The sequence below is a fragment of the Polyodon spathula genome, chromosome 7 (assembly GCF_017654505.1).
Source record: "Polyodon spathula isolate WHYD16114869_AA chromosome 7, ASM1765450v1, whole genome shotgun sequence".
NCBI lineage: Eukaryota > Metazoa > Chordata > Actinopteri > Acipenseriformes > Polyodontidae > Polyodon > Polyodon spathula.
Window position 1 is genome coordinate 44,464,305 of NC_054540.1, and position 16,553 is coordinate 44,480,857.

General features: G+C 36.3%; 1 protein-coding gene across 1 annotated transcript in view; it reads right to left on the minus strand.

Moving 5' to 3' along the window:
• LOC121318647 (AMME syndrome candidate gene 1 protein-like) overlaps window positions 1–16,553 on the minus strand; it is a 102,221-nt gene that overhangs the window by 12,444 nt on the left and 73,224 nt on the right. The gene's annotated exons all lie outside the window — the stretch shown is intronic.

The window sequence follows — 16,553 nt, forward strand, 5'->3', positions numbered from 1 at the left end:
GAAGGATTAGATCGGACACGCCCACGGAAACTCCAAAAAGCAGAATGAAAACCAGGCAGCGTTTCTGCCTATGCAAGGAACTTCATACTCTATAAGGCAACAGGTAAGAGCGGAGATAGAGAAGGGGTGCTTCATTGTTTAAACTATGACTTGTTCCAATCACAATTATGTGAAAATATTGATTTACAAAACGGGTGTGTTTATTGGTGGTTAAATAAAAGCCCTGTATGAAGGGTGGTAAGAGAGAAGGTCAGGCAGCTCATCAACAGCTTAGGAGACTGACCTTTTTACGCAGGCTATTATTGTCATTAATAAATAAAACACATAAATACCTACTGTACATACATACATACATAAATACACCCGATTACTTCAACGCTCCCCTCGTGAATTTAATCCAATTATCTAATGCGACAAAAGTACAATTATTTTTACATACAAATTCTGATTCCTATTTATAGAGTTTTCACTGGAGCAATCTGGGTAAAGTACCTTGCTTAAGAGTACAGCAGCAGTGTCCCACCTGGGATATCACAGCCACATTTGTGTAACTTTACAATGGAAATGATGGGGCTAAATATTCTAAGACATGTATCTTAAAAAATAAATAAATAAATAAATGCTATACTAGGATTTTAATAAGAATATTTAAGGTACAGAAAGTATGATATGAAAATAGTTTTGTCTTACATAAACTAACATTAAGGATTTTTTTCTGTAACTTTTCCTTGACACCTTTAATCCCCTTACTTTTTTCTGATGAAACACAACATTAAAATCTACAAGTCGAGTGTATTAGTCCTGATGTAAAATTGCACAAGTTGAGAGTAACTTTACATAAGCAATGACAAACTTTTATAGCTTAAATGAGTATTGCACAGAATAAAAATAAATAGCAAACTGATAGAAGATTTACATTATGATTTTAATAAGATCTGGAAAGACAGGAACAATTGAGTCTCTTAATGCTACAGGGAAGAAATACACTAGTCGCCCCATTCAAAATCCTCCTCAGCACCCTCATTTTAGGCTGTGTTTGACCTACCACTTCACCCTGGGGGACCTTGTCTGAGCTTCATAATAAGTAACATAACTTTTAAATTTTCCCGTCTGTTACAAATAGAGATTTTATGTCAGGGAATAGAGAAAGAAATGTAATCAAATCACATATCATTTTAAATTATAATAGATTTTAGTAGAAATATAATATTAATATACATAGGAAATGGAACATAATATTATTATTTAGTTATCTGGCAGATGCCTTTATCTAAGGCAACTCTGTGTTTTAAAAACATTAAAATACAACATTCTATATACACACAATATAACAAATTCACTCACATTATGAGGTTACAATGATTTTTTTGACAAACATTAAGTTCAGTAAAAGGAAATTTGAAAATGTACAGTATTTAAAAACTGATTTTTAGAAAACTGCAAAATATAAAGCAAGATGAATCCGAAATATAACCACCAAGAAAGCAGCAACAATAATAATAAACAATAATAATAATAATAATAATAATAATAATAATAATAATAATAATAATGTTTGGAGGAGTTCATCAAAAGTTCATCATGCCCAGTGTTAAACATGGTGGAGGCTGTGTGATGGCATGGGCTTGCTTTTCTTCCTCAGGCACTGGCAACCTTTGTATTGTAGAAGAATCAATGAATGCTACAAAAGATCATATTGGCCAGAGCTAATTAACAATCAAACAATTAACTCTGGTCACATGACACACGTGTTTGGCAGGGACGGCTTTTAACCCAATGTCTGCCAAACGCAGTCGAAACAAACACCATTTACATACATTATTAAATTAATATACAAATATTATTTACATAAACATGACATTTTATATTACAGTGCCAGGGCTTCATCCCTGCCACAGCATGTTATTTTGGTTTTTATTATAAAGCTGAATCTTTGCTTTAAATTATATATTTTAATAGAAGAATTATACAGATCACTTTTGTGGTTTTTCTTTTACACTGAACGAGTCAACATTTAATCTGACATGTTAAATCAGGGAATCTAACAAATAAATGAGTGAAAAAACACTAAATTAAAATGTGATTTTTACACTTGGACTTACATTAAGTCTGAAAAATATTTTTTTGGTAAAATCAAGGTGGATTTTATCAAAATAAATATTTTGCAAGCTAAATCTGAAGCCAACGTACAAATGATTCCCGCCAATGTGACCAGCCCTATTAAATCGGGCTTTGTTTGCAAAATAAATACATATTTAGACAAAACCCAGATTTACTTTCACATATTTAATTTTCTAATTTATTTTAAATGTTGAATTTGTGACTTAAGCGTTTTCAATATTTATAAATTATACCTGAAAGTACGTATTTCAAAACTTCAGAATGCTTTTGTTTATCAAAAAATATAAAATAAAATAAAAAATAATAATATATAGCTAAATCTGGGGGGAATGTTTTTTTTTCCTTTTTACACACACTTGGCACCCCATATTCACTTGCTATAAATTAACAACTCTTAATAAGGCACAGCTTTGCACAGGTTTCAATTGTCTATATTGCAAGCAAAAAAAATAGTGCTGGGACGAACACAGGATTTTCATGTTCGGACATTCGCTCACAACTGAAAAATTCGTTCTGATATTCGTTCATTTTTCAAAAAGTAATAAAAGACATTATATTGCTGAGAATGCAGGCAGAGACAGAACAACAGCAGGGGCAGGGGGCGTGGCCCCTGTGTGTGTGCCTTTTATTTATAGCAAGACCTTACAATATGCAACATGTTAAAATAAAACAATATCCCAGGAGTAAGGACTTGTGCAGGATTTACTTTAGCCCAGTGAATTAACTAAAAAAACAAAGGATGCCAAATAGCAGGTCAAGTTAAACATTGTTTTGTTTACTCCTGGAATAAATAGCACATGAAGTTGACAACACATTTTATTTATTCCTTGCCATTGCCATCTCTTCACAGTAAACAGTACCCATCGACACGTTTTCATAAACTTGCTAAAACACTTAAAATAAAAAGTGGAAATTGCGTTGTAAAGCGAAGTGGAAAAACTCATCATTTTGGTTCTTATTTTACATTCCACATAACAGGAAGTCGCAACAAATTTTATGTCTATCTATCCATCCACACACACATATACATACACTCAGTCTACATAAAAATCACTACACATTCAGGATGTTGTGTACTGTTTAAGCGAGGCATTTCAGAATGAAATGCTTGCACTTTTGACCCAATGGCTTTCCACAGAGATCACATACATACACACACACACACATATATATATATATATATATATATATATATATATATACATATATATATATATATATATATATACACATACACATACACACAATACATATGGTGTGCCATTTTGTGAAATAAAAAAACAATGCATACATTTTTTTTTTTAAACTTAACATTTTACTCAAAACTTGAATGCTTAAACTGAAGACTTCTAAGGGTAAGGTAAGTGCCAGTAAATGTCAGCAAAAACTAAAGCGAAAAAACTGAAATATGTTGACTGCATAAGTATTCAGACCCGTCAACTCAATATTTGCTGGAAGCACCTTTGGCAGCAATTACAGCAATTTGCTCCAGGTTGTTGAGGTTGTTTGGACGATGCTTGTGGACCGCAATTTTCAAATAGTGCCACAGATTCTCAATAGGATTGAGATCAGGACTTTGACTGGGCCACTGTAGAACATTTACCTTTTTGTTCTTGAGCCACTCCAATGTTGCTTTGGCCTTGTGCTTGGGATCATTGTCCTGCTGAAAGGTAAATTTCCTCCCAAGCTTCAGTTTTTTAGCGGACTGAAGCATATCCTCTTGCGGTATTTTCCTGTATTTTGCTCCATCCATTCTTCCTTTAATTGTAACAAGATGCCCAGTCCCTGCTGATGAGAAGCATCCCAACAGTATGATGCTGCCACCACCATACTTCACTGTAGGGATGGTGTGTCTTGAGGCATGGGCAGTGTTAGGTTTGCGCCACACATAGCACTTTGAGTTTTGGCCAAAAAGCTCTATCTTGGTCTCATTTGAACACAAAACCTTTTCCCACATCGCAGCTGGGTCACACTCATGCTTTCTGGCAAACTCCAGACGTGCTTTCAGATGGTACTTTTTGAGTAACGGCTTCTTTCTTGCTACCCTCCCAAACAGGCCAATGTTATGCAGAGCTCTTGATATGGTTGACTGGTGCACCATTACTCCACACCCCCAGCCACTGAACTCTGTAGCTCCTTCAAAGTGATTGTTGGCCTCTCTGTGGCTTCTCTCACAAGTCTCCTTCTTGTTTGAGAGCTGAGTTTTGAGGGCCTTTTCTTGGCAGTGCCTGGGTGGTGTGATGCAGCTTCCACTTCCTGATTATTGATCCAACTGTGCTCACTGGGATATCCAAACACTTGGATATTATTTTGTACCCTTTCCCTAATCTATGCATTTGTATTACTTTATCTCTAACTTCTGTACAATGCTGTTTGGTCTTCATTTTCCTTCGGATTCACAGCCTTACCAATGATCCTTCAATAGTGGGGTTTTTATCCAGAAAATGTGACAGCAACTTTAATGGTTCACAGGTGGAGGCCAATGGTAAGGTTATTGTGTCCTTGTTAGGGCAGTTTCTTTCACCAGTGCAAACTAGGAGCTTCCACAGCACAGGGGTTGAATACTTATGCAAGCAAGATATTTCAGTTTTTTATTTTTCTTAAAAATATTTCCCAACATAAAACCAATGTCACCTTACAATAATTGATTCAGAGTTTCAGTGTTTAAAAATAAAATATTAAACAGAACGAAATTTCAATGTACCATTTGTAATTCAGTAATACGAGAGAATTAGTCAGGGGTCTGAATACTTTTGCAAGGCACTGTATAAATATCTCACTTATCACACAGATCTTTTTCATTTGCAATTTTTTTAAACTGTAACACAAATTCTAGTGAGACGGTAAACAAGTGCAAGGTATTTTTGCCATTTCTCAGGAATACGAACATCTCTTTTGTATCAGAATACATGTCAAAAAAATATTCATTTGAATATTCAGATATTTGTCCCAGCACTATTTATAAATAACTCAATAAAGTAAATGTCTATTTGTTACCCATGAAAGGTGAGCCCCTCCTCAACATGTCTTCATTGCGGAGTTCTGAACAATTTATAGCAGCACAATAGACAGGCATGTCGGATAAAATACACGCTATAAATGGAAAGAGAACAGATGTGTATAATTAATATAATATTGATTTCTAAGAAAACCCTCAAAGAAACTAGTCTAGTTAGTTTTCATAGACTTTGTGGTATAATTAATTGTCGACTCAAAAGGCATTATTTCACAGCTTGATACTTTCAGCAAAATATATAATATTTTATTTGCACACAGTAAAATTAAGTATGGTTTGTATTTTGTGAGGCATAACACACTGCTAACTGTTAGAAAACAAAGATGCAAAAAATAAATAGAAAAAAACGGGACCACTGTACATACATGTAGCTGTGAAGTGGCTTTGAAACACTATACTGATACCCTAGATAAGATGGTGTTTTTAAACTCACATCAAAATTATGTCATGTAATATTTAAACCTTCTATATCTAGGAGAATGCTCTTGTAATTACTCAGAAAACCTGCTTATCTTGTATTATAATAACCCACAATGCAATACATGTAGAATCACCCTGTATTAACCCTTTTAAAATGTTCCTTGACTGGATGATTCCTTAACAGACTTCAGGAGAGACCCAAGGCATTTCAAGCGCAGCACAGTATTCACAGGTTAACATATTGCAATAAAACATTACTAGGCAGGTCAAGGCTAAAAATTGCTTTTAACTTCATGATACATTAGATGTACAGTTCATTTAATACAATGGTACCAGGGTGAAATAAGGCCATTACTTACTGGTAAGCCCTCAATTTACGTCACATTTGTACTTTTGGCTTCAATTACTTGCCTGAGCTACATTATACAATCCTTAGTTTCTGTATTGGAGCGCTTTCCTTGGAAGTTGCAGGTTCTTTAAATTCTAGTATGTGCATGTGTGTTTGCAGAAAACTAAAAGTACCAACCCTAATACTGTTTTTAAAAGAGGCTATGACTTATTTCATTGGCAGCCCCTTCTCATCCAGATCAATGCACTTGGATATGGATCTGTTATGATGCTACAGTATGCTCCACGCTCATTTCCTTGCAAAGTTTGCATGGTAAATATGTATCAACATCAGTCTCCAGATTCGTCACAGGGGACCAAGGGTCACAGGCCAATAAAGGATTGATCGAGGATCAAAGAGCAGAGTATCAATTATGATTGCAAAGTTGCCCTAGCATTCTGCAATTTAAAAACAGTTATGGGTTGAGAGAGAGAGAGAGAGAGAGAGAGAGAGAGAGAGAGAGAGAGAGAATGACACACATTAAAGTCTTTTCTCCAAATTACATACTGTTTTTTGTGAGGTCACAACTAATGCTTTATTTTTTTTTTTACACTGCCCTTAATGCTGGTGAAAACCTCCCCTTTACATCAAAGAGATGCTTTAATCTGTGTGTTTCTAGGCGCACTCTCATACCGTACCAACACCGGCAAGCAACAGCACTATTGCAGCATGCAATGTACTTTTATGTCAAAGCCCAAGCTCCCCTTTGTTATTAATTCAGTTTGTGGTGGATTTCTGGTAGGTAATTGTTTTAGACATTTCCGTGTGACAAACATAACAAAATGACAAAAAAAAATATCATATATATGTGTATAAGTGTACCTTTTAAGCCCACCAAGTCTAGTTTGAACCCTTTAAGATGTTTAGCTCAGGTTTTCTGCCAGTTAAGAGTGGTGTAAATGAAATATTAAATCATTAATTTGTTCTTTCATGACTTTATATAAACTAATATTATTTATGAGCTAAATCTGGACTGGGCTTAACAGGGACCACTTAAGCCCAGGGTTTATGGCGTCCTTTTTTTAAATATTACTACAGGTTTTTTAAAATTAAAATACAAACCGATTTCACTCATCAAATTGTGTGACTTTAAAGCCACATCAAGCACATCCTTCATCATGGATGGAAAATCATTCTGACCTTGTCACGACTGACACGGGCATGACATCGTTGTTTTACCCCGTTTTGCCTCTCCAAACACAGCTTTGTACAGGAGTTGTAAGATCAGATGGGAGCCTCAAGAGGCTCTTAGAGCTAATTTCAGAGAAACATGTGATGTATGTCCATCAAAAATAAGGACTAGGAGACTTCATCCGTGACCTTGGAGGACTCTTCAGTGACCTCTCCATCCAGCCACGATCAGACACAGCATACTCGGCTAATTCTGGACCATTCTGACATGTGCTATAGAAGCATTTACCTTTGTATATTATGTATGGAGGCAGACTTATCCCAGCCGCCAGTCATCCATATGGTTATTTGTTCTCTTCCACTACCCCCAGGGATTTGGTAGATATTTTTTGATCCTCTTGGAGCCAGGAATTGGTCAGGTGCAGGGTCTATGATGAAGCCAGTTTCACCTATATTAAATATGTTTTGTGGTTTGTCATTGATATTGTTTTCATTCAGTGCAATTGTAAGAATTTCATTAAACCAGTGCTCCAGTAAGGTAGGATCTGACGTTGCCTTGGCTCACACAGAAATTGTTCAGATTTTCTGACTGAGCTCTGGATGATCTTTTATGAACCTGGCATATCACTCTGGATGATATGGCATGAGCCTGGCGTACCACTTCCTTCCAGGTCTCTGGTTGGCAAATAAAGTTTCAGTGTTGTTGGACTTAACATATTCTTCTACGAGATCTAGAAGATAATCTTTAGTAAACCCCCAATCCCACTGAGCTACTCTAGGACCTGCATGATATAAAAAAGTGCTATAAACTAAAGAAATATTTATAGAAATATGAATCGGCAAATAAGTTACATATTTCAATCAAGCACTTGGCCTACACTGATATTCAGCCTAAAAAGCACTCCTTATGGCTAATTTTGACCTACAGGATATAGCCTGCTGTAATATCAAAGATGAACTAAGCCTATGAATTACTGTTAAGTTTTTCAAGTTATGCTACCTGGAGACAGCTTGAAATTTCACAATACTGCTGCAGTTAGATGAACCTCAGGTCCCTGATGCCCCTCAACCTTGACCTCTTTGGTGACTCTGTCTAAACTTCCTGGCTAGCAGTGATAGGTTGATGATGGTGCCTTCTTGATAGAGGCAACATGCCTCCAACATGCAAGGGAATGAACTATGGTTCTGATGTTTTTTACTCATCCTGTGTAAAATTACAAATTAAAATAAAATAACGTTGCAGGTGATTTTGATTGGTTTTACTACATTGAAGTACTTGACTTTAAATAATTGTTTTAAAATTGGTTTAGTTTGGATTATCACCTAAATGGGCTTAATGGGTGCAACACCATTTACTAATTATAAGGTAGAATTATATAATTAGTTTACTCTTCCAATAAATACAAATACAAGACATCTTCAGATATAACTGTACTTATTTATGGTCATTGTGGGTTAAATTATTAAAACTGGGATCAGTGCACAATGAAATGTGCAGTGGCTATGTGATCTGAAGTGGTCATGTACCTTTTAATCCTCCTATTAGGTTTCGGGTCTATTTGACACTAGTTTCCATTTAGCTTAAATGCTATTTTTCTTTTAATTTTCACAGAAAAAAGAATCTTTGAGATGTTTATTTTGTATACATGTATACAAATAGATGTTTCGGGTCACTGTGACCCATGGCATTTATCTGTGCAGATTTGTATGCAGGAATAAAACCAACTTCTTTATTATTATTATTATTATTATTATTATTATTATTATTATTATGGAAATGGCTGCACTTGTCTGGAGATATTTATAAACAAAAAAACTAACAATATATATCTACAAGGCAGAGCCTAATTTTCTCTGTCAGTACTGCAACAGCATCTCACTGGTAAAGACCTTGCCAACCTGGAAGCTCCTCATTTTGGAGTCAAAGTAGTTTTATCACAGCTCCTGGACTAAAAGAGCATAAGAGTAAAAGATTTGCAAATAAAAACATTTAATCAATTTAAGGCTGTTTAAAATTAGTTTGAAATTGCATCGGCTCAATATATGACCCAAAACATAATGGGTTAAGCCCACCTTGAAAAAACATAAAATTGCAGAAAAGCATGTAAAATATTGCTAATGCCTTTTTTCATTTTATGATAAAGTCACCAGAAGGTATGGGATATTCTGAATTTTAGGCTTTTTTTTTGTTTTAAGTATGTAAATACCATACGACTAATCTGAAGACTAGCACATGTTTAGTTTCTAAAATTTCAAATAACCCATCTTTGTAGATGACAATATTATTTATAAAAGTACTAATTAGTAAGATTCAGAACATTAATCTCTTAAAATTTACTTACCTTTAAAATCCATCAAAAAATATGTAAAATAAAGTTCTCTTTGGTTACTTGGACAGTGAACTGCCTTTCAACATGGCCATCAGGAAGTACAGACAGAAAAGCAGGCATATCTTAAGAACAAAAACTCTGACTGGCTTCAAATGAAAAGTAAGATGAGTAGAACAACCCACTGGATTCATCATTTTTTAAACTGTTGAAAATAAGTGTTGGTGAGCTTAATAGGCGCATGGGCTTAATGGGTACACTTACCCTATATATGGGCCTAATGAGCCTTGTAATATTGATGAACAAAATGAACATTAGTAAAATAATGCATACATATAATATACTTTTTTATTTAATCACCGATACTGAACGTGTCATCTGTGTCTTGGCACTCCAGGAAAGGTCTCAGTAAATGACAGACGCAACACCTTAGACATACGTACATTTTTAACAGTCATTTGGAAACTACAAGTTGTTCCCACCAGCCTTCTGATCAGAAGATCTACCAGCATGGTACTGCAGATGGTCACCAGTGTATTTAGCAGTGCAGAAAAGCAAAACGGAGCGTAGCTGTGCTAGACGAGCTCTCGATCAATTATGTACTGTACGTTCTTCCAAAATCATAAACAAAAACAGCCTCCATGCTGCCGCCGCCGCCACACAAAATTAACGAATGTCATGTTATGGTGGTCCGAGTTCAGGTGTTAGTTTAAACAGGGAATGCGCTCACTTCAGTAATGAATGGCGTGTGTGTACAACAAACAACCACAGCAAGTGCAGTCTGTTAATATGGTTGGCGCGCTAACCTCAGTATGTGTGTACAGTGGCTTGCGAAAGTATTGACCCCCCTTGGCATTTTTCCTATTTTGTTGCCTTACAACCTGGAATTAAAATTGATTTTTATTTGGATTTCATGTAATGGACATACACAAAATAGTCCAAATTTTTGAAGGGAAATGAAAAAAATAACTTGTTTCAAAAAATTCTAAAAAATAAATAACGGAAAACTGGTGCGTGCATATGTATTCACCCCCTTTGCTATTAAGCCTCTAAATAAGATCTGGTGCAACCAATTACCTTCAGAAGTCACATAATTAGTTAAATAAAGTCCACCTGTGTGCAATCTAAGTGTCACATGATCTGTCACATGATCTCAGTATATATACACCTGTTCTGAAAGGCCCCAGAGTCTGCAACACCACTAAGCAAGGGGCACCACCAAGCAAGCGGCACCATGAAGACCAAGGAGCTCTCCAAACAGGTCAGGGACAAAGTTGTGGAGAAGTAGAGGTCAGGGTTGGGTTATAAAAAACCTGGCAAGAGAGGGCCGCCCACCAAAACTCACGGACCAGGCAAGGAGGGCATTAATCAGAGAGGCAACAAAGAGACCAAAGATAACCCTGAAGGAGCTGCAAAGCTCCACAGTGGAGATTGGAGTATCTGTCCATAGGACCACTTTAAGCCGTACACTCCACGGAGCTGGGCTTTACGGAAGAGTGGCCAGAAAAAAGCCACTGCTTAAAGAAAACAATAAGCAAACACATTTGGTGTTCGCCAAAAGGCATGTGGGAGACCCCCCAAACATATGGAAGAAGGTACTCTGGTCAGATGAGACTAAAATTGAGCTTTTTGGCCATCAACGAAAACTCTGTCTGTCGCAAACACAACACCTCTCATCACCCCGAGAACACCATCCCCACAGTGAAGCATGGTGGTGGCAGCATCATGCAGTGGGGATGTTTTTCATCAGCAGGGACTGGGAAACTGGTCAGAATTGAAGGAATGATGGATGGCGCTAAATACAGGGAAATTCTTGAGGGAAACTTGTTTCAGTCTTCCAGAAATTTGAGACTGGGACAGAGGTTCACCTTCCAGCAGGACAATGACCCTAAACATACTGCTAAAGCAACACTAGAGTGGCTTAAGGGGAAACATTTAAATGTCTTGGAATGGCCTAGTCAAAGCCCAGACCTCAATCCAATTGAGAATCTGTGGTATGACTTAAAGATTGCTGTACACCAGTGGAACCCATCCAACGAAGGAGCTGGAGCAGTTTTGCCTTGAAGAATGGGCAAAAATCCCAGTGGCTAGATGTGCCAAGCTTATAGATACATACCCCAAGAGACTTGCAGCTGTAATTGGTGCAAAAGGTGGCTCAACAAAGTATTGACTTTGGGGGGGTGAATACTTATGCACGCTCAAGTTTTCTGTTTTTTTTGTTTGTTTCAATAAAAAATATTTTGCATCTTCAAAGTGGTAGGCATGTTGTGTAAATCAAATGATACAAACCCCCAAAAAATCAATTTGAATTCCAGGTTGTAAGGCAACAAAATAGGAAAAATGCCAAGGGGGGGTCAATACTTTCGCAAGCCACTGTACGTGGCTTAAATTTATGCACGGCAGGGCTGCAGAGACTTTTACTTGCATTTTTAGCAGAAAATGCTTTGAAAGATAATTTTAGGACTCAACACAGAAATAGAAGTCTACAGATCTACCAATAAAGGAGTACAGTATACGTCTCTCTAGTAGCAATGCATGTGATCTGGCCTTTCTGAACTGTGTGAAATGGCTCAGGGCATTTCAGTACTATTTTCAAACGGATCTCCCCATTTTTTTATGAGATGTGTGTGCAACTCCCAGAGTCTGTTAAGAAACCTCCACCCAAATAAAAAACATATTTTGTAACTTGACAAAAAATGCTGGCTCTCCCTTTAAAAACACGTGCCAATATTTATGTGCTGATGTCGGTCCAAAAAGAGAAAGAAAAAAATCACCATCTCACGTGTTTTAAACTGAAGTGCGAGAAGGACGATAACAATCTGATCGAGCACAAATGCCTGGAAGTCCAGTGGTGTTGTATAAACACCAGCAGAATACGGTAACCCAAGTTTCACTCAACCCTTGAGATGGTGACCAAACTTGTGCGAGTGCTGTTCTTTAGCATCAGCTTTGTTTACCATTAAGAGTTTGAGGGTGATTAACTACACAGCAGCTCCCCTAGTCAGATGATGAGCCGATAACATCTCTTCAGCCAAAGAAGCAGGCACAGTAATTTAAGATGTTACCATAATGAAAAGCGGTGAATGTAGAAGGAGTTGTGTAGGGTCAGCTGCTGCAGGGAAGAGAGTTTATTTCTCAAAACTGACTATTTTAAGAACAGTGACAGCAGAACGCATTAAAATACTTGGGACTAATTAGTAAGTGTATTACTGAGAAGAAGAAAAAAAACACTTAGGGAATTAAATTAAGCTTACTGGATTGCATTAGAAAAACTGCTATTCATCACATTTAGCTCTCAGATTGTGGCATGAAAAAGAATGGCTTGGAGAATTCTAAAACTATGACAATGTGCTTGCTGTGCTGTATTTAATATCACCCAAAACTGAACAAATTCACTGAAATAAACTTTTTTTACTGAAAAAATAAATAGTAACATAAACATAAGAGCTGGCTGTTACAAGCTCTCAGCAAGGACTTCACTAACAAACACTGACCCATACTGCACAACTGTACACAATTAAAAGATGAAGTCACCACTTTCACAAACATTTGCAAAATATCTAAAATATAAAATATAAATATGCCCATTCCAGTCATCAGCTGCATAGATTAACCAAACAAGCGAGTACAAACATGAATGTTACTGTATCACTTTGCATGACTCCTTGGTGTGAGATGCCATGAATAAACCTTCAAGCTCCTTCATTTCACTCGTTCATTTCAGACACCTTTAACCAAGACGACTTGCAAAGGGAGATTGAACCTGAGAACCTGACATTCTGATGAGGAAAACTAAAATAGTGTTGGAAATTAATTAGATGGCAGTTTTTATTTAAATTTGGTTTTGTAACTTTTTTTGTAAGACCCCCCACCCCCCACTTCTAAAAAGCGAAATGCAAGCACTGTGGCTTGTGTATGTGTTTTATTTTTTTAATGTGAACATTAAGCAGGTTGCCATTTATTTTATAGTTGAATACAGTACAATATAATTGTACATGCAACAAGAAAACACTGCAGTAAAATGATTAGTGACAGTACTGTGCTGTTTATTACGCATCTGCACCATAGTGTTCCTCCTCTCTGAACAGTATTAAACACACACAAAGTATCATATGAGCTAAACTAAGCAAAAAGACATTTCATTGAAATGAACAGCAGCTAGCTAGCTAGCTCTGTAGATAAATTGGGGGCAATGCATCACATGTTTTGACCATTTTTTCTTCTTTCATTTATTAAAAAACAAACTAGCTAAAGTCAGCTAATATAGCCAGCCCGGCCTCAGAATTTATAACTTATTTGGTTTATTTTCCATCTTATTTTGATTTCTTAGTGTCGCTCAAATATGCCATGACATATTCTCTCTGTATAATTTACGTTGCTAGCTAACATTAAGTTAACGTAACTATCTAGCATTAGCTAACGTTAGCTAACATTACTTGTTTCACAAGTTGCTTTGGCACTACTGATCTTGCTAAGTTAGCTAACATCATGTGAATGTTAAAAATGATTTGTTTTTCGAAAAGGATTGGTAAATCTGTTGTTTTAGTGAGTATTCATCCGTTTGAAGCCACATACTTAACGTTATTGCCTACTGTAAGTTACATGTTTTGTGTGCATTAGCAAACGTTACTTCGTCCATTCTAAAAGTAAGGATTAATTAATTTGACATATTTGCTGTTTTTCCAGTCTTTACTAAGTGCTTGTTGCTAGGGAGCATCTTGCAACTAAATCATAAAATGAGGCTATATGTACTGTCTTTTATAAATGGTTCACCTTATGTACTGTATAGTAGCAAACAACCAAGTTTACTCAACATCGGTATTTAAACCAGCACCGCTCCACAAATTTAAAAACCATATGACTGTTCACTTGAAATGAGCAGTGAAACATGGAGGTCTGTTAACCCTTTTATAATCGCCATTTTAAGTGAATTCTACCATCAATGTGTTTATATTCCAACTTTTTTCTTTCTTTTTATTTTTTTAGATTTCGCAATTTATAAATGTCACTGAGACTGTAGGGAAACAGGCCATTTTCATTGCTTCCACTGTCAATAGACAATCAATCATCAAGAAAGAATTTCATTAAACACTTGCAATCTGGATGCAACCAGGCTCAACCGATTGTTGAAAAAGCAGCAGTATCAGCAGTTGGAAAGAAGGTAGTCGCAGCTGGAAAGGGGGATCCCGCAGCTTCATTCATTTTGGAATATAAATTTTCACTCTTGTTCTAGAGTTTTGAGTTCATACTATAGGCTTCTCCTCAAGACAATGGAACTGTTGTGTTGTGCCATTGTAGTGCTTCATTTGCAGAATCATACTTTAACACTGTTTTCCCTGGGTTTTGAAACGGATTAGGTGGTGAGGCCACACAGGGGTTGGGCAACTGCGGGATGGATGGGTGAAAAAAAACAAAGAAACAAACATGTTTCTGGGGTCAATTTCATACAAAACAGGTTTGAGTGGCTTTTTGGTCATGTCCCCTTTAGGTGGGCGACCTAGCAAGGAGATTGGCAGGGAAAACCCTATTTAAATTACGAGGGAGAACCTGCAAACTGTTTCTTCAATTCAGTTTACACTAATGTAAGATGTTTATGGTGGTTCTGTTTTAGACCGTACATGTTTATATAATTTCCAATTACACAATACTAACTGCTTGTGTTTTGTGTTTTATGCATGCTTTTCATAAATCACTAATTTGCCAACACACCAACTAACATGTAGAACTAACAATTTTGGTGTATTTACAGCAATCTGACAGAGTTGATTGTCAAAGGACCTTGGACAACCATAACTAGCCTAACAGTAAGTTATATATACTTGGTTGTAAAGGAAGGTATGGGATATTTGTTGTCATTTTCTATGTACTCATACTATCACAATTTGCAGGTTCTTCCAGAGGAATACACAGGCATCGATCATGGCATTTTTATGTTGATGGTGAGTGGGTAAATAAACAGGGTATTTCAGCAATAAAACTCTTTGTGAAGTATGCTAATGTATTGTTTAATTCTTTTTATAGCATGCCTTTTACATTACAACGGATAGAGCCTTTGATTTTACTTTGGTGAGTGCTCACAAACATGCAGCAGATTTCAAGAGGAAATATGCAGAATGAGAATATGAAATCAATATTTATTTTCAATAGCGTTTGTTAGTTAGACACGCAGGTTATTTGTAAATGGTTGTGTGTACTCCTCATGGAGAACTTCTCCCTTGGAAGGTAGGTGTAAGATTCTGCTACCTCTTGTTATTTTCGTAAATAATGATTAACTCTGTATTGATATACTAAGTTAGTATATTTTTTTTTTTATGTTGATAGCCATGGAAGATGCTTTGCACACTGGAGAAGAGGCCGCCTTTCTGCTAGAGGAAGAGACTATTTGTTCTACAAAGGGACCACGTATTAGTCTGTGTATTCAAAGTTCTCAATAATTATGAATAACGCCTGCAACGTAACGCCAGATTCTTCCAATACATGGAAAGTATTTAATTCATAGTTACATGAAATTAAAGGTGACGCAACAGGAAGCTGAGAATGGAAAAAACCAGGTATTGTTCTTTGTGGCGTCTCCAGCGTATTCCAGTTGTAGTCTCATAAAAGAAAAGTATCTAAAGCAAAGAAAAATAACAATTAAATGGAAAACATTTCGTCAACTGCATTAATAATTACGCTTTCTTTGAAGGATCAAAGTGAAGGATCCATTCAGATAACAGTATGTTTTCACTCTTACTTAAGTGTAGTACAGTGTATGCCATATTTGTTACTGCACGTAGGTTGCTGAGAAAGTCTTAGAGAAGAAACATTATCATGGCAGCATTAACAAAAAAATGGAATAGAATTTTGTATTGGTAAATACGTGCACAGACACAGATATGCTTTGCTGTAGTCTACATAGGGGGAGTATGTATATTACAATGTGGGTATCTTATGTGTCAGTCTTTGTTAACAATAGCAATTTGAAGTTGGCATGGCAACTCTGCTTCAATAAAGTATGATGTAGCATGTTGCATCGTTCTCTTAATATATTATTTGTTGTGACTCTTCCTTATTTATGTATTTGTGTGTATTAAGACTATTGCAACATGCTTTTCTTTTTAGGAATCCAGAGTGATGCAGGTCATCCACTCAGCTGTCCAATGGATGCAAG